General features: G+C 39.9%; 1 protein-coding gene across 2 annotated transcripts in view; it reads left to right on the top strand.

Annotated features, from left to right (window-relative positions):
- Positions 1 to 19,887, top strand: part of ATXN1 (ataxin 1) — a 156,670-nt gene that overhangs the window by 101,843 nt on the left and 34,940 nt on the right. For both annotated transcript variants that reach the window (XM_018567846.1, XM_018567845.1), the window contains exon 4: positions 5,607 to 5,718. The gene's annotated coding sequence lies outside the window, so the exon portion shown is untranslated. The remainder of the gene's footprint in view (positions 1 to 5,606; positions 5,719 to 19,887) is intronic.

Genomic DNA, 19,887 nt, shown 5'->3' with positions numbered 1-19,887 from the left:
TATATATATATATATATAGTTTGCGGGACATCATTGGTATATGTAAAGCAACCATTATCATGTCAATATATTTCCCACTTTTCATAGGCTTTCAATGCTGAATGAGTGTGATAAGCAATCAGATCTCCAGCAGTCCCAGTAAAACAACAAGTCCCAGCATGCCTTGCCAGCCAAAGAGTGTATAAGGTCAGCTAGTAAACTGGCATGAATAGGCAACAGCTGATTGTCTGTCATATTCTGTAGTAAAGGTTGCCATCATACCTAAATGACTGTATATGCCATGAGAAGGTTAACCATAAAATCCACTGTAAAATGCAACCTTTTATGCATGTGTTGTGGCTAATTTTTACTGTTCTTCATCGTATACTCTACGTAATGCAATTACTATGTGTGTTTCCCAAGACCCAGAAATAACTTTTATTAACCTCTTGCTGTCCGCCCGTAGTAAAAAAACGGACGAACGGCACTGCTACATCTGCGGGTTGCCGTCTCCAGACGGCAATTTTTTTCTGCTCGCGCGCGCCCCCTAGCGGTCACGCACGGGCAGAAGAGACCCGACAATTAAACACACCCGTTACCGGGTGTTTCACATATAGGCGATCAGTGGGTCCATAGCCCGCTGATCGCCTATATGTACTCGTTCGCGGCAAACCCCCCACCCCCACCCCGCGCGTGGTCGGCGCTTCCGGTTTATCTGCATGACGGAATAAATGTCAGTCAAAGTACCGCAGCGCTGAATAGTGAAAAATGGCCTGGATGGGAAGGGGGTTTAACACCGCGGATGTCAACTGGTTAAAGTGTCACCAAACACTCCATGCGTAACAAGCCACCAAATCCATCATAGACTATTAGACCACCGCAGTCTCTTAAAATGACTGCTTTGCTTACCCGCAAAAGAGCCTCTAACCCGTAACTTCCATTTTGTGGTTGTGAGCACCGAGGTATTTAAAATAGCACTCAAAAACTTTTTTATTAACGATAATAAATGTTCAGTAACTTGGATGGGAGAAAGAATGAATGGGCTACTAGTTCAGTGATGTCACTGCACACCTCTAAGCCACTGCCGTGGTGGCTATTGGGGCTTGTAGTTTAGTCACAGATCCTCTCAAAGGATCTGTGAATGGATGATATGACTGTGTGGGTGTAGAAATGAGCAAACACGTCCCAGTATAAAAGAGAGCAGCAGCCTGTGGTGAAAGGAATCTAGGATTCAGGTAAATGTGGCTATGGGGCAGGAGGAGGGTAGTTGCAATATGACCATGTTTCGTGTTATATACACATACATTGAATATGAGTGTAACATGAAACATGGCCCCAAAGGTAAACGTAGCCTTTAAGTCACCTAGCTCAATGGTCCAAAAACGTTTACCTTTCATTAATCATAGTATAAAAATATATTTATATATAATTTTTATTTTCCTAATTTTGTTTTACACTTTATTTTTTTATACTTTGTAACAAAAAAAGTAAAAAAAACAAACCTTTTTTTTGTCAGTTTATATTAAGCAGTCACTATGACTGCTTGATAAATTAACTTTTTTTAATTTTTGGCTATTATTAGGCTGCTCCAAACTTAGGAACAGCTAATAATAACCATAGAGACTGATCCTGACAGCATGTCAGATTCAGATCTCACTAAAGCGCTTTGATCGTGCCTAGACGATCAGAAATGATACATTTTAAACAAAGAGATACATTGTATCTCTTTGCTTGAGATGTATCACATAGCTTCATAAACATCGGGCCAGTCTATGGAGCTGTCAAAACAAATAGCAGGGAGGTGAGTCACTCTGCTGCCTCTGCTATTTTCAGCTGTCAAATACCGGAGCGCTATTTAGCTCTCCCGTATTTGCATGTAACGGCTTCATTCTTTCATTAACGAAAGAAATAAGCTTTTACAAAAGCTTAACTATTTCATCAATGAATGCCTCAATACTGAGGCATTCATTAATGACTGGTAACCGCTGAGAATCAGCAGTTACCACCATTACAGAGCCTGATATAACTCGTCACGTACATTGTACGTGGCCAGTCATATAGGCAAAGTGCCGGGACGTACAGTGTACGTCTCCCGTCATGAAGGGGTTAAATAAAACTATATTGACACCCGAGCTGGGATGAATATTTAAAGATTATATAGTAGAGGTCTGAAATACTTACAGTACTTCTCCAGGAGTAAATCCTGCTCCAGGCTCCCGCCATGGTTGTCCACATACCTTAAAGCGTATTTACACTTTTGCAATCAAATTTGAGAAAATCTCTATATATGTTTGTAATATGTATCTATTCACACAGCATAATTAAAAAATATTTTAGAAAAAATATTTCTTATGTTTTAGATGTTTTGTTGCAGCAGGCAACATGGCTGATTCCAGGTTTTTCTCAACACCTTCACAGTGATCTCTCCTATAGAAAGACTTAGGACTGAAGTGAGGATTTTTTTTCTCTCATTAACTTATTTAACATACAATGGCGAAACCAAGGTTGTAATCCTTTAACCCCTTGCAGCCCCTTCTAACATTACAAAAGAAGGAGAAGCAAGTAGAAATTTTAACCTTTAAGAAGTCAAGAAACCCTAGCTCAAGTAAGAGCAATTTAAACTGCAAGATGCATTTTTAAATATTTTTTAGCTTATGCTATGTGAATAGGAAAATGTAACAATTATAAAATAGGTTTTATCCCAATTTGGCTGTGAAAGTGGAAATAACGTAAAGGCCTATACACTTGGTCACTTATTCTTTTTATGCTGAAGCGAAAGTATAGTAGTTTAATCTGGATGGTCTATACCAGAGATCACATGACCAAGTAAGCAAACTGTATGTTCACCTCCAAATAAATACCTTTCGGCAGCACTTTCTCCATGGACTTTCAGGTACTCTTTGTTTATCCTTCCCAGGAAAATTGGTAATATGGCTCCATGTTAATATTTGGAGTACAGCCTACATTTACAATACATAGTAGTATTCAATTTGATATTTTACACTAGCCCAAATATATTATGGCTCGTTTGTACAGCAATTTGTTAAAATCCAATGAGGACAATCAGATTTTTTTACAGAATAGAACTGTTAATTTCCATCCCTAGTGTATAATTGACATTTCTCCCTTAAATATCTTCATGATGTTCGCAAGGAAAGCACATGTATCTCTCTGGATTATCTTTTTCAGCCTTGTCATGAAGGATTTGAGATGCAGTTATCAATTCCAAGTAGTACAAATGTGAGTTCTGACAGCTTGTAGGCAACCTTCAAAATCTCTACTGCTGCAAGCAAAAGTACCAGTAGCATATCATTTTTTTTCCTCTAGAGTGCTCAGTGTATCCAACATTTAAGTCATTTCCATGAACATTTTGCTTTTGAATCGACATATAACCCTGCAACAAAAAATATCTACTTTTAAATTCTCGGGTGATCAAGTCAAGTAGGTGGTATTCATTGACTTTGTAAAGCCTTTTGTTCTTGTAAACCAAATTTTTAAAGGTTTTCAGCAATAGTGTAATAGTGAATAGCTGCTTTAGGCACAAACTTGTACCGTGTTAATGGATTCTCCTCTCCCATGAGCCATTCATTTTGCTGAGAAAGGGAGTTTTATTCTCTAACTTGACCTAGAGCACTCTTTCTGGTGAAAAAAAACAGTATTGCAGTGTGCATTAATTATATTTAAAGAGAGCTATGAGCTCTCAGGAAAAAAAATGGATCTAACTGCTAACATGGGGACATGGGGAATCTGGGGGAGGTCAGGAGCATTTAATGCTGAAAATGCACATTTTAAAAGCCCAAAAAACGAGACGTTTCAATTACAAAACATGTAAAGTACAAATTTACACACCATGGAATAAACATTTGTTTAAAGAGAAAATCTAACGGTTTCTATTTTAAAAAATAATTTTTTTCAAGTGTATGTGTAGCCAAGACTGCTTTTTTTTGTTTAGTTTTGGATAGAGTGGGGAAGGATAAGAATCCGTCTTGGGTTTTTATTGCTATCTGGTGCTCACTTATTTTTCCAGTGACAACAGTTTCACCAAACAAGAACTGAGGTCAAATCTGCTGTTATGACACAGACAGAAATGCATTTTTTTTAGAAAAGTAGTGGAATGCTGGAACCCATCAGCTTTTCATTGCTGTCGTTCCTTTTCCTTTTTCCTCTTTTACTGTCTGTTGAAATTGTTGTCACCATGAAAGAAAGTGAATAGAAATCTTTCTAATGGAGCCCTGGATAGCAGTACAAACCTTAGACCTCTATTCTTACCCCACTCTAACCAAATTTTAAGGAGTTTTATTAATATATTATTAAGTTCTTTAAGGATATTTAAAATTATATTTTGTATAATCTACCGGCAAACTCGATCTCTGATTCAAATTTTCATAGGACCTCACAAAGCTGGCAGTGAGAGGGAGGGAGGTAGCATAAGTCCTCCCCTGAGTCATACAGCTGTATGTGTAAATTTGAGCTTGAGCTATCATAGGAGCCCAGATCTCCACCTGCAGGCTGGAATTGTAAATATAATGTATTCATATGCAATATGCCATATTTACCTTATAGAAATGTTTTCAAACATGTTTTTGCAGTCCTAAATAAAATTAAGAAAATACCAGTATCCATTTACTTACATTGAACTGCGTGATTATGCTTCTCAATATTTAGACCGTGGACAATGTGTTGAAAAATTACTTGCCAATGAATACACATTCCCGTGCAAGTCAAATAAAAAAAACACACGCTTGAATGATGGACCTCAGCAGAATTTTACCTAAGCTAATGAAAATTCCCTTGCAAAGTAAACAGCCTATTTGCCTATAGTGAATCAACCCCATAGACTCAACTTTACAATCCATGATATAAATATATAATAAAACTTGGATTTTTTTAAATATAACTCACTATTGTACTACTTGGCCACCTGGCATCTGCATGGTCTGGTGGGACTATAATTATACTGTCAGTTACCACAATGAAGTATGGTAATACAACATAGAAAAATGATGAGTTTATATTCTGTAACTTGACATGAGTGAAATTGTGTTTGTAAGACACTTCTGTAGACCTTTAACTCCCAATCAGTAGCAAATGCCTTGGTGACTTTATGACCTTTGAAAACTCTCACCTGAAGAAAGAACTGTCTGTAAAACTCCAATTCTTTTTCTTTTTAATATATAATTTGAGAGGGATAAAATTGTGACAATATATAGTCAGGATGGTGTCTTCTGGTTCTGCTTTTTTGGTAGCAAGAAATTAAATTAACCACTAAACAATGATTAGCATTGATTTTTAGCTACATTAATAAAATGTTGTTTTGATCCTGTGTGTCCTGGTATAATTTTAATGAGAAATAAGCATTGAAAGATGTGGTAATGAAAAGCTTATGCTGCATGCTGTTGGGTACACAATGTGCTGGTTTAGAATAAAAGGCGCTGTATAAGAGGGCCCTCTCTGTGTATTATCCCTCCACTTTTACTGATGGATTTCATATGGCTGTGAACTGCACATTAGGTCCTGCATTCAGAACTCTCATTAAAATGCATTTGGTCCAGCAATCAGTTGGAGGCTTCTGCTAATATGTTAAGCAATTAAATGTAGTTATCTCCTCTTTTGTTTTCTTTGTTTAGGTATTTATTTATGTGAATAAAGGGAGCGCTGAGAGTGAATTAACCATTTCTTCTACTGGCCCTGGGGAAGACCGCTTATGAAACAGAAGACAGGCCAGCCCCAGTGAATGCTGTAAGTGGACTGGGTCATACGTTTTGCATGTATGATCATCACTATGAATTTAACTTTCTTTTTTCAGCGCAGCAAATTCCCCATTATCCAGCATTCAAGCAACTGGCACTCTCAAGCAACTGACAAAAAAATAGAGCACATATGTTCTCGATTTTTTTTTTCTTTGCTGGTGGCTTGATGCACACTAAAAAATTGCCGGTTGGTAGGTGCACACTAATACATTTCATCAGCAACTAGATTTATTGAAAAATTCTCTGTCTACATATTGTTGCCGGCCAGCGAATGTAAACAACGGGGAGCAATAGCCAGCCTGCTATTGGCTATTGCAATTTGAAATAGGCAATAGCAGGCTGGCTATTGCACCCAGCCACTGAGCAGAGGATCAGACCTGGGTGTGGGGGGGTTTGCTTGAGAGTTACTATTAATGCTGAAGCAACCAGAAACTACAGTTATCTGGCATCTACCGATCCCAGTAGGTAACAAAAAAGTGGGAGTTTACTGTATTATGATGTTGGGTGTAAAAATGTACTGTAAAAATGTACTGTAAAAATGTACACAGAACAAGACTTTGTATAGTTGTACAAAAACTTTGCCAGCATTGAATGTAGTCACATTGGTAAAAATCGGGACCCCTTCACTAGTGTTGCAAGGAATATGACAGATTTCATCCAATAGACTGTTCATAATGCAAGAGTAAAAAGTGATTCCCTGCTTTTAACTAGTACTACCTTCCCTTCATTTAAAACCAGTTATAGAAAGGTATGAATAAAAGATAGTGGTTTCATGAGTTCCAAGTGAATCAATAGACACTTTTTTGGGTAACAGAAAAAGTTATAGACACCACTCCGTGTAAGCAGTAGATACTCTCTGTCAGACTGGGCATTACATCTACCAAATGATCCCCTAGTGCAGTGGTTCTCAACCTTTCTAGGGCCGGGACCCCCTGGTAACATTTGCCAAGTTGTGGTCACCCCCAACGGTAAAATTTAGGGATGACGCGGCTGCTTCAGCGACATCTGGCGGCGTGGTGGGAGAACTGACACTACTCCGCTGGGAGAGTGCTGAGGAGGACTCTCACCTAGCACAGCAGAAATCACACAGCGACCCACAGGTTGAGAACCACTGGCGTACGCCGTCAGAATAAAAAAAAAAACCACCATAGTAATGCATAGCTAGATTTATATTGGCTATTTCACTTTGCAATAGCCAATAGCAAACTAGCTATTGCACCCGCCCTCTGCTGCTGTCAATCACTAGAAGAGGACCTGTTGGAGAACTGCATGTCCCCCTCTGCTGATTGACAGCAGCAGAGGGCGGGTGCAATATCTAGTTTGCTATTGGCTATTGCAAAGTGAAATAGCCAATAGGAATCTAGCTATGCATTCCTATGGTGGGTTTTTTTCTGACCTACGGTGGCCAGCGGCCCCCGATGTCGGAAAAAAAACCGATCGCAGGGAAGGTTTACTCTGCTTTACACTTTCCGGGAGAGAGTGTTTGTTTCTTTCCCGGGCGGCCAGGAGCCGCTATCTAATTGTGGGAGACTCCCGGGCGACCCCTGGCAAATCGTGATTCGACCGCCAAGGGGGTCGCGACCCACAGGTTGAGAACCGCTGCCCTAGTGGATATCTACAGCACTATGACACACGCTATGAAAAAGTGTAATGTATTGTCTGAACTTTTATCACAAAGTGGTGAAACAAACACACATCAAATTGCACAATATAATTTTTGATCCCATGGCATGCCCTCATGTTTAGAAATTTGAATGGGTCCCATTGAATGCACCATGGATGTGGGACAAAATGCTAAAAATCATATTGTCTTAATTTTGTTTACATACCAATACATAACTGTCAAGTGTCTTGATTTTCTGAAGACTTTAATGATTTCTTAAAGTAGAACTGTGGCCTCCCGTTACAAAAAAAGACTGTACCACTTAATTATAAGTCTACCTGGACTCACAGTTTTCACTTAGTCCCTGTTTAAAGTCCCACAAATACCTATTCAGCCTGCCACTGAAGTGCAGATTTCTTTAATGATGTGACAATGATGCTGCACTGCTCTGGAATTCTCTGGGATTCAGAGCAGAGTTGCCACTCTGGTGTAGGCTGTACTTGCTTACACTACAGTGGGATGACAAAATGTTGCAGGCTATCAGCTACCACTGATTCACAAGACTGTAGCTTGTCAATCAGCACATGGTCCCACCTAATCCTGCCCGCTGCTTTCTGGATTGAATGCTCTTTGAAGACTCTTTTACTGAAACACTCCCTCCGTGAACTGCAGTGGCTGGGAGAGGGAGCATGTGAGACACAAATGGAGGAGGATTTGCCTGAGTCAGGGAAGGTAAAGGAAGTTTTTGTTTACTTTATGAGACTTGTGCATCACAAACTAGCTGGATTTGGTACTTGTTCAGACTGTCATACAGGAGACTTTAGTTATACTTTCAATGAAAGTAAGCAAGACTTCAGCTTATCTACTAAAAACATATACGCCTTATTTTGACCAGTTACGACTTTGGCACTTTTTACTAAGTATTATAAGTTCAATGTCAGGGTCATTCAATAAAACACAAGGATCTGTGTTTAAAGAAAAGACAACCAATCAGAAATTAACATTCAGGGATCATTCTTCAGTCAAATGTAATTTGATTGGTTGGTATAGATTATTGTTCTTTAGAAATCAATTTTTTTTCTGCCTTGCCATATTATTCAATGTGTAGCATGATTCTATCTTACCACTTATAATCCCCAGTGTATGAGCCTCTATTTTGACACCATTGTAACAGGTAAATTGCAATGAGATCACTAATATCTAGATGACAGAGTATCCAATAGCGGTGGATATTGCAGTATATATCCCATAGCTGCACTTAGGACTTGTTCATACCAGCCAACACACTAAAATTGGTGATTAGGATAGGGGTTTCTGCTTTCTCAGCAAATCACGTTAAAAAAAACAAAGAACTATAGTCAATAAATGCAGAAATCTGTGCACCCTAACAATTAAACAGTCCTTGCTTTCTGTGTCGGATTGATCTACATTGGATAGCATGGTGTGTATACAAATACATTTGATAAAAAGATGATCAAATCATTATAAGAGTTTGTGGCCTGTGAATACATTGGAGATTAGCACTAAATAGTTAGGATTAGTTGCTAGTTGTATTAATAAATCCTCAATTATTAAAAATTAATAAAAAAATATTATAGCGGCCATTCAGTGATTACAGTGACTTCATTTGCACAACTGTGACTATTTGCTTAATCCAAAGTTCCATCAGTTAATCCATTTCTTCAAACAGTATTTGCATAGTCTTAAATATCTGGAAATACGAATGTGTTGCTTGGGCACTAACCCAAGAATGGAATCTGAGGTTTCACTAGTTTATAATTAGCCTGTAACAATGGAATGCTAAATGACTGCCTGGCTGAGCAAATATAAAACACAGTGGTTTAAAACATGTTTCTTTCATACCTTGGAAGGTGTTATTTGTTATATAAGAAGGCTAATCTACTATGTAGCATTTTACAAAGACATTTTTCTAAAATAAAATCTAGATCAAGGAGTCCGCTATGAAGCTTCTAAGGATCGGATGTCATGCAGAGAAGCTTGACATCTGGAAAGTTATGTTACATATTTTTAAATCTTTTTTGGTTCATTGAATTTGTTTTATACTGATTCTCCTGGCTAAATGCAGATTATAAGTAGAGAATATACCTGATTAATGGTTTATGGGGTATGAATTAATCTAGAATCTATAATATAAATATGATAGCATTAACTGCTTGAACAAATGCCTATGGGCCTAGCTTGGATGTGGAGAGAATGGGGATGATCAAAACATATCTAAAGCTAAAACATTTTTTTAACTTGGATAAAGCAGGGATTGGTTAACAGTAAATCAATCACTTTTTTTTCACCATCCGAGTCCCATTGTGGAGATTTTCCTTTACCTCCCGCATACACAACGGGAAGAAAATGTCTTCAAACTTAAAGAAAAATGCCCTCTGAAAATGTTTTCCTCTATTCGATCGTTACTAGACATGTAAGCTGCAGAAAAATTTGGTTTGGTTCAGATATTTAGTTATTTTGTGATTCGGATCCGAAATTCAATTCGGTTCGGGTTTCGGATTTGGACGAAATACAAATTTTCGTTAGTTTCGGATGAGTTTAGGAATATTCATTGCTAATACCACAGAAAACCATGTACAGGTGAGATAGGAGAACATGCCCAAAGTTATTACCCAGAAACTCACTAGAGTTGAGCTTTATGGGAGAATGATGAGAAGAAAGTCACTGTTTAAACAAAAAAAAAAATCAAACTCTGTTTATAGCTTGCCAAAGTCATTTGGACACCACAAATTTTGAAAAAGGTTCTCTGATGAGACCAAAACTGCTGCCTGTGGCAGAAAGTTAACACTACAGATAATGGTAAGAACACTATGTCCATGGTGTAAAGCATGGTGATGACAGCATCATGTTACAATAACTAAACCAAAGTTACACTGTAGTGGTTTCAGACCTAAATGTCTTAGAACTGCTCAAAGTCCAGACCTTGCCTATTACTGCATTACCATAATCATTAATGAAAAAGATTACTGTTTATGCCCCCATTAGATAGATTCAATCCTCTTTTTTGCCCTAGTGACTTGGTACAGTCCAAACTTGAGTTTGCCGACACGCCGAACAGAAGCTGTCAGTGCTCGCTCAATCAGCTGCAGCTTGGACATTCCCTGCCTTGCCACTGCACATAAACAAAGAGGCAGGATTCTGGTGACATCATTGATCTTATATGGCCGCATAAGCGAACCAAGCCTGAGCTTAACCCTATTGGTAACCAGTGTCATTGAGATAGAAAGCAATGAGAAATCCAAGTGTTTGGAGAAAAAAAAAAAGTGAGCATAAATCCTCCAAAAAGGTACAAATGTTCCAGTGACAACTGTCTAAGATGGACATTCCCCTCACTTTGGGGAGATTATCTCTAATTTCTTGCTACATCCCTAGGACAAGAAGATAAATCTACCAAGTGGGACACAGACAGTAAAAGTAACATTACAGGGTTTTTGTTAACCCTTCCTTACTATATTCAAAACCTAAAATAAAGTTTTGCTTTTGTGTACACTTTAATGAAATAAAAGTAAGTGGCTGCAATTAGAGCCAGGGAAGTTCTCTACCAGTTTTGTCCATATGGATCATGCAGTTTTTGCCCAATCTCCTTGGCAACATTGCTAAAGCATTTATAAGGAATGTATGAAATACAGCGCACCGCATTATAAACACAAACTAAATAGATATGCTCATCACTTCATTACCAAAATCATAATAATGTGTAGAAAAAACTAATATATTGTGTATCTTATCTTTAAAAACTATAAGTAACTGTGGGAACTGCGGCATCCCTGCTCAGGCTGCTCTGACAAAGCCCTTTGGGGTTAAATACATCCTCTTTTTGTGTAAATGGACCCAAAGGCATCCCTTGGACCCATTTTTGAATTTTGTATCCCTATCTGTATCCTGAGGTGGCATAGCTATATGGAATCAAAAAGCTTACCGAAAAAATGTGCCTGTCACTATATTACAGGGTGTATAATTAACAGCATTTCAGGTCAAATGTGGGATCAATTTGACATTTTTGAAAGTACTTAGATTTTGCTCTTAAAACCCTTATACTTTGTGTGAGGCAGATAACAATAACTTATGGAATATGCACGCTGCATGTTTTCAGTGCAAAAAACAGCTACTCTATCATTGAACTGTATACTATCTTATCAAAACAGGTCAAATATTCATGAACTTGACTCTTTTGAAATCACTGATTGACCGCACTTGATCTAGCCTTTGGAGGATCCTGCATCTTATTAACGTTTGCATTTGCCTGAGGGTATCTTATACCACTCTGAAGCTTTCATGCCATTTACCTTCACAAGGATTCAATCAGTGTTGTACTATATTTTGCTTGACTACATGAACTTGCAATGGCAATTAGCTTGTATGCTCTATTATGTCATGATCTGCAGGCAAATAATCATGACAAGTGATTTATAATACTATCCTTCATTCCCTTCAGATACTTTTGGGGTTATATACAAAAGGGTGAAACGTTTGGAGAAGGCAGGAGAAGTGAACAATCTAGGACAACATAGCTTAACTGGAAAGTGAGCTGAATTGGAGAGTTTTTCCAAATCAGCTATGTTGTCCTAGATCAGTGATGGCGAACCTTTTTGAACCCGAGTGCCCAAACTGCGACGCAAAATCAATTTATTTATCTCAAAGTGCCAGTCAAAGCCCACCAAAAGCTATTGCACAGCCCCCCTGTGACTCTTTGGTGGGCTGTGCATAATGTATGATGGGCCCTGCCAGCACAGTGCTCCTACCTTACACGGGAAGCCCAGCCTTCACTGCTGCCTCAGCACCCAATCTTCTCAGCTTCGCCGCTTGACTGGCCCCTTGGCGACGCCTCCTCCATCGCGGTCTCTGCCTTTGCCTCAGTCTTGCTTCATCTCCCCTGCCACCACTGTCCTAGATTGTTCACTTCTCCTGCCTTCTCCACACTCTTCACCCTTTTGTAAATAACCATGTTAGATATTATAGTTGTCTTTGGTCCAGTCAGGACAACATGGCTCTGTGGAGATACCATATACCCTGCAGTAAAGTCTCCTTGTGATTAATCTGGTTCCAAATTTCAACAAGAGAATTTGACAGCATTATTTTGCTTATTTTTGATGTTGGTTGAAACTGCTACTTTTTGGTTCTGTATGCTCTTTGTACAAGCCCTTTTTTACATGTTTGCATTTCATATGTGATATGGAATTTCCTATGTTTGGGTAAAGATTAAATTTGAGATATTTCTCAACTGATCTGTTTTTATTATAGGGTAACAAAGGTGTAAAATATGAGAAATATGCAAAAAAAAATATACATTTATTTTTGATGAATCTATTATTTTTTTTATAGTGTAACTGTATATGACAGTTGAACTGTTAAATACATGGGACTGCAGATGAATACTGCAGCCTGAAGATTGCAGTGTTCATCTGCAAGCAGAAGGCTTTATTTTTTTTAGTGGAGCCTTCAGCCTGCATGTGACCACTGTGGCAGAGCTGACATCGTGATAACATAATCAGGCACCACTCTGATTTAATCCCACACCATCAGTGGGGACCCATTAAGAAGCAGCAGCTGATCAAAGTGTAAGCTACTGGTTCTCAAAGTGGTGAATGCACATCAATGTATCTTTGGTATTGGGTATTATGCTAGGAAATATTAATATATAGATTGTGGGCGGAGGGGGTTAATAAAGCAGGAGGCCATACTTTTGCTAGCCCAAAGCAGTGTTTACCATAATGACTCTTGCGGGCCAGTCCCTAAGGCAGCAAGTGTCATTATGGTAAACACAGCCATGGGCTATCAAGTTTAGAAGGGGCAGCACCAAGCCTCAAAATGTAGAAATCGTGATTACTTTTTCCTTATTATCTTTCCTCTTTTCTTTCCACCACTGAATATTACATTTATTTAAAAAAAAACTGTAGGGGGTGCAAGAGTTGTTGAGAAAGTCTCTCCATAGTTTAGGGTAACTTAAACTATTTCATTTTTCTCTTTTGTGGTGGTCTGTATAACTGTAAAGTGGTCCTGCATATAAAGCAGACAACATGCTGTCTCCAATAGTGCATTCTAGAAGTAGTTTTACTAAAATAGATGAAAGAAGGTGTGGAATTTCTACAAAAGGGCATCATCATTCAGGTGTGCCTAGAGCAGCATAGTGTCTAAATATTGTGCTGTGCTAGCCCTCTTGCTTTAAAAATACCGATCTGGTGCACAAGTCTAGTATATCAGGGAGAGGCAACAATTTAATGTTTGAAACAAAAAAATGTTTTAAAAGAACAAAAAAAAGTCAGCGTTAGCTGCTATCCCCTATCAGAAAATCAGTATAATGTAGTCTGGAAACTTTTTTTCTATTTACTTTTTTTACTCTTTTTCTGTTCTGCTCGGTTCCTTTGAGGGAACGAGCAGAACAGCCGAGCCAAATCCCTCTCAGCGGCATTCGGCTATTCACTCACTGCTGTTCGGCATCTTTAAGAATAGCCGGAACAGCAGTGAGAAGCCTGCCGGAGGTTCGGCTCAGCCGATCCAGATGTTGGATCGGCTGAGTCGAACTCCTTCTGCACTTCGGGTCGGCCGAACATGCTCAGCATGTTCCGCCGACCCGAAGCCACACGAAGCAGGCCGATGTACGGCGGATTTCAGACGATGTACGGCTGAAATCAGCTGTACCAGCCTGAAGTGAATAGCCGAACAGTGTTCGGCTCACTTCACTTCTGATCGGTCATTCACTCGGCTGCCCTCGGCAGCAGAGTGAATAGACCCCTACTGGAGATCGATATAAATCTTTGTTGGTTAAACCTTGGTGTAGAAACAAATATTTAAGAATAGAAACACAAATAACTTTTTGGAAATATATTTATTTATTTAGCAGATTAATATAAAGTCCACATTTGTTATCTTGTATAATGCCTTTACCCACATGGGCTGCGCTTATGGTAAGATTAATGTTAAGTAATAAAAGGCTTTTATATAATTGAAACAGACCTGCATGGAATTAAATTCTTTTTCCTTGACTGCCTTCCATCCAAAGCAGTGTGTTTGAACTTGGCATGGCTTAGACATTTTTGCACATATATTTATATACCAGTCTGAGAATTTATAAAAAAATACTTGGTAGGCTAGATATTTAGCTTGGTCTATTCAGAATTGATAGTTTTAGGTTTTGTCTGTCTCAGCTATCTTGGCTTAACAAGTAAGTAAGTTAATCAGACAGCAAACTCACCATTTCAAAATGCATTGAGCAGACTTATATTAAAATAAATCAAAGCAGCATGTGCATTTGGTTTTCTTTGATCTTCTTTTCTCACTATATGAATCCTGTATTTGGAGTTGGCTTTAAAAAATACTTTGTGTGGTGAATCATTGAAATGCTGAATGAAACAATAAAGCATGTCAACTGCTGATTTTAAACCCCCTAGTAAAAACAAAGCACTTACAGGGTCATAGCAGTTATTTCTAAAGTTTCCATTATACAAATGCATATTTTATATATATTATTATTATAAGTTTATAATAATTATATATTTTATGTAAAACACAAGTTACTTCCAAGACTCCTGTACATTGTGTATTTTTAAAATCTTCAATGCATAGCTCAGAGGACATATTTTCCTGCATGCTGGGTAAGTAAAGCAACTTCAAAAAGCAGAAAATTAGTTGAAAAAAATTATAAAATATGTATTGTGTTCAATTTTTTTTCAGTGAAATATAGCAGATCAGCAGACCTGAAAACAGTTTGCATACAGAGCCATGCCATTCATCTGTCCCTAACTGTGATACCTCTCAGACTGTCATTGTTTTGTACAGGCTAAGGGGTCACAGTTATTCAGAAACATTTGGCCATCCACTATGCTGATCTGGGCTGTCTACAGCCATGAATGGCTGTGTGAATAAAGCCTAATGTGTATATGAGAGTTCAGTAATTGGATTTAGCTCTTCTTTAATGCACACACATTGAAAGTTAATCAAAAAATTAGACCAACCAACTTTTTTTTCAAAGCCACAGACAAGGCAGTATAGTAAGTGAGATGGTAAGGGCTTGTGCAGACACACCTCAATAAAACCTGCTTCTCCTGATGAAATGCAACCCAATGCAAAGCAGTTAAAACATAGCCTCGGAACTGTCATCTACACTACTCACTACTCACTACACTACATTAAATTCAATAAGAATCTGCTGACCTGTGTTTGTTATGCATTTCAAATGCATAGTACATACAGGAAAGTGATGGCCATGTACACTAGCCCTTAAAGTGCACCTAGATGCTGCTGAATGTCTAGGGGTGCATTCAGCCATAGCACAGCAATACATGCTTCCAGATGGATTTAGATCCTAAGGTCCCATTCACACAAGGCTTAAGGCTGCAGCTGGGGATTCCTGCGGCAAGAACCTATGGATTCTACCAGCAGGATTCTCAGGTGTGTTTGTACAGATACCTCCGCTGTGCCCTTTCAAGTGAATGACAGGCTGACAGATGACAGACCAACCTGTGTGGGTCAAGGGACAACAAGGTACAATTACATGCGGCCAGCCACTGGCAAATGCGGCCACCGTGAGCCTGTCTTTCACTTGAATGGGCACAGCAATCACATCTGTACAGACGTACCTGGGATTCCTCTCTCAAGTATTCATAAGTTCTTGCCACAGGCAACCCCAGCCACAGCCTGAACCCACATGTAAATGTAGCCAAACACATTCCGATGCATGCATTTTGACTCCAGTGTGCATGAGGCCAAAGGCTCAGGTTACTGTTCTGAGATTAGAGTATATGCTGGTTAGTATGGGTAGTGAATCTGTTTCACAGTTATAAAGGACAACATCCATTCATAAAGCGTTTGCATTGCTGTAACGTTGCTCACCACGGAAATATGTGTGTGGATAGTTGGATTCCTATCTTGGCCAGAGCTGTCCACGTCTGCTTGCATGCTGGCACACTCCAGTTCCCAGAAAACAGGTGCCCACTGTCATAAATGACACGTTTTGTGGCAGCTGCAGAATGCAGACCAAGCTATGAGCAAGCACAGTGGTTGTACTTTTCCTTTCTCTTGCTATTAATAATGGAACATGGCTGCTTTACAAAGTATTTCTATCTCACATTCTGCAATTATCAGTGTGGTCACGCTTTGGTATCTTGGTACTGATGAGATTTCAGTTTCTATTTAAAAAACATTTTAAAATAAATTCCTGTCCAAGATATTGGAGCTTTGATTTCTTGGTTATATAATATACTGTATAGGAAGTAAAAATATGGTTTGTTTAATGTTTGACTTCAGGATATCTAGTTGAGAGCAGTATTTAAAGTGTATCTATGGTCAAAATGCAAAATCATATATATTCCTTTTCCATTATTTCCTTCTCCTATTAATATACATTTGTAAAGTTACTTTTTGAAGAATCCCACAGGATTTGCTTCCTTGCAGTGACACATATTTACTATGCCATGTGAATAAGCAGTGCCGTGGCACACATCAGGGCCTGCCTTCTCAACTACTGAGGTGCTGATGAGGAGTTTCAGGAGGCACAGCCAGTACATGCAGGAATGTAGTATGGGAATGCGGGATTCCTTAGAATGGGAGATAAACTACATGCAGAGAATCCAAAAGTATGTTGAAAGAAATGTGCAGCAGATAGGCAGCACTCGCAACAGGAAAGGATAATTTTCAAGTACGTTTACATTGTATTGTCAAAAATAACTATCGTTTATATTGCTATTACTATGCTAATGCTAAAAAAGGAAATTGTATAATGTCACTTACGATTTCATTTAAATCTGATCTTTTGAACACATGATGCAAGAGGCTGTGGTACTTCAGACCAGGGCCGGACTGGCCATAGGGCAAACCGGGCACTTGCCCGGTGGGCCGGGCCGGCCCGAACACAATCAACCTGATTGTGTTCGGGCCGGTTTGCTATGCCTGATGGCCGGCTCTTAGCAGAGCCGTCACTACTACACAGTAGACACTAGAGGGAGCTGGTGGGGGAGGCCAAAAAACACTTCCTCACCCAGCTCTCTCTAGTCTCTACTCTGTGCTCTCTCCAGAGCTGCTGGCGCTGTTCCTGTCCCGGTAGCGATATTTACATATGAATGGGCCGCGGTGATTTGCATATCAACAAGCCGCTGCCTATTCATATGTAAATATCGTGGCTATTTCATATGTAAATCAATGTCGACGTCGTTGTCCTGCAACAGAAATCCCTAAATTGGCATTTACAAATGGCAGCTGTCACCTAAGTTACCGATCAGGTGACAGCAGCTGCATGTAAACGCCTGCACACCGCATGTAAAGATACGTGATATGTTTACATTCCATTAGGAATCAATCACTCTCCCTGGACGCATCGTGTGCATTCAGGGAGAGTGTTTTCTAACCACATGTGATCATATCACATTCCATTACATGCGGTGTGCAGGAGTTTACATGGAGCTGCTATCACCTGATCATTATCTTGAATAGGTGGCAGCTGTCACTTGTAAACGCCAGATTTGGGATTTCTGCTGCAGGAAAACGCACGTTTCTGATGCAGGAATCCCTAATCGCACCTAAACCTAGAGATATGAATAGGGCCTTATTGTGAGTATATTGGTGTCTGTAGTACTTAAAGGAGAACTATGCGGTTAGGGCTTTTCCCCATAGTCCTCCTAAGGGTAACCGCGAGTATACCGTGAGCTGTAGCTCATTATATACTGAGACGCCGCAGCTGAAGCGGATCCCGACAATTATTTACTACAGATTTTAATAAATATTAAAATGAATTAGGGTCAGACTAATCCAGGACATTATTCATCTAAATTGCCCCACTCAATATGGCCACTGCTTGCGCTCATATTGAGTGGGGCACTCAGATTAACAACGTGCTGGATTAGTCTGACCCTAGTTCATTTTAATACTTTATTGCTCTGTAGTATGTGTATAGGGAAGTGCCACGGGTGGCCCACGTGCAGTAGAGCCTTCTAGGCCGAACCTCTTACTAAATAAGTCAGGTTGTTGGAGATCTTGAGGAGTTGGAGTTTGACAGAACACCGGCTGCCTTTCTGAAAGCCCGCTAAATAGTCGGGCTCCTCGGTGGCCACCTGCAACTTCCTCCGTCCACTTCAGCTGCCATAGGCTAGGAATAAGACTGAAGGGCTACCATTGGCAGAGAAAGAGCGGGTCCTGAAGTGAGGGCACAAGGAGGCAGCTGGGCACTGGAGTCATCACCTGAGACTAGAACCTCCCCCCCCCACCGCTGGCCTCTGCACTGTAGGTCACACCGCTGTCCTCTGCACTCTGCATCACACCCTGACCACTGCAGTGTAGATCACACTGCTGACCTCTGCGTCACACCTCTGACCTCAGCACTGTGCGTCACAGCGCTGCCCTCTGCGTCACACTGCTGTGCTCTGTGTTGCACCTCTGACTTCTGTACTCTGCATTACACCACTGACTTCTGCGTTGATTTGGCTGTGTTAGGTCCCGCGCAGCAGCCTTCTGGGGAACCACGCGGTGCCTTCTTACCGGGCTTCCACCAGCTGCCTATCTTCCCCTTCTGAGACCCTTTGCCCGAGACTTCAGGCTGGTACCCCGGAGCAGAGCGGCAGCACAAAGTATGTACCAAATTCATATACTATTATTCTGCATTGCTGTATAATGTTTTGCAGGGATTTTTAGTCCTCTATAGCTGATGGTATTCTGCATTAGAGTGTAAGCTCCTCTGTACAGAGACTGATGTGACTTCTCTGTATAGCACTGCGGAATATGTCAGAGCTTTATAAATGTATAATAATAGTGTGTGACTGTGCGGGGGACATTAGAGTGTTAGCTACTTTAGTGCAGAGAATGCCAGGGGGGTTGGGGGGCCAGTGAGATCCGATTCTCTATAGCAATATGTCTGTGAAGGTTCTCATTCATCCAGGTCACATGGTATATCTGTAAAAAATAAGTCAAGGCAACTGGACTTTCTGTATTTTTCTTGAAGACGTTTCACTGGTCATCCAACCAGCTTTCTCAATTCAGAAATTTCTGAATTGAGAAAGCTGGTTGGATGACTAGTGAAATGTCTTCAAGTAAAATACAGCAAGTCCAGTTGCCTTGACTTATTTTTTACAGATATTCTCTATAGCAAGCTTCCTACATTGTTGCAAGGTTTGTGTATTGGTTGTAGCAGGGCTTGTGTGTCAGCTGTAGCCCTCCGGTACTTACTAGTCGCCGGCCCTGCCCCTCGATTGCGCTTCTGTGTTTGGCCCCGCCCTCTGTTGTGAGGGGTGGGGCCTGTTGGTGGTCACGTGATCAGTCTAAAATGCCCGGGCCTTTTTTTAGTCCCAGTCCGGCCCTGCTTCAGACACAGAGGATGAAGCTCTCTAATTTAGCCATTTGTCTAAAACAGAGGACTAAGGGCCAGTTCACACCATATGCAGTTGTGATGCAGTCCGTTTATTTGACTGCTGCAGTCAAAATACATCACAATGCTTTCCTATGGTCTTTCTTGTGCTTTATTCACACTGCAATGGTGTGAATAAAGCACAAGAAAGCCCATAGGAAAGCATTGTGATGTATTTTGACTGCATCAGTCAAACGGACTGCATC

The sequence above is a fragment of the Nanorana parkeri genome, unplaced genomic scaffold (genome assembly GCF_000935625.1).
Source record: "Nanorana parkeri isolate BGI_ZX_2015 unplaced genomic scaffold, ASM93562v1 scaffold1102, whole genome shotgun sequence".
NCBI classification, from domain to species: domain Eukaryota; kingdom Metazoa; phylum Chordata; class Amphibia; order Anura; family Dicroglossidae; genus Nanorana; species Nanorana parkeri.
This window is presented reverse-complemented; position numbering and strand designations above follow the sequence as displayed.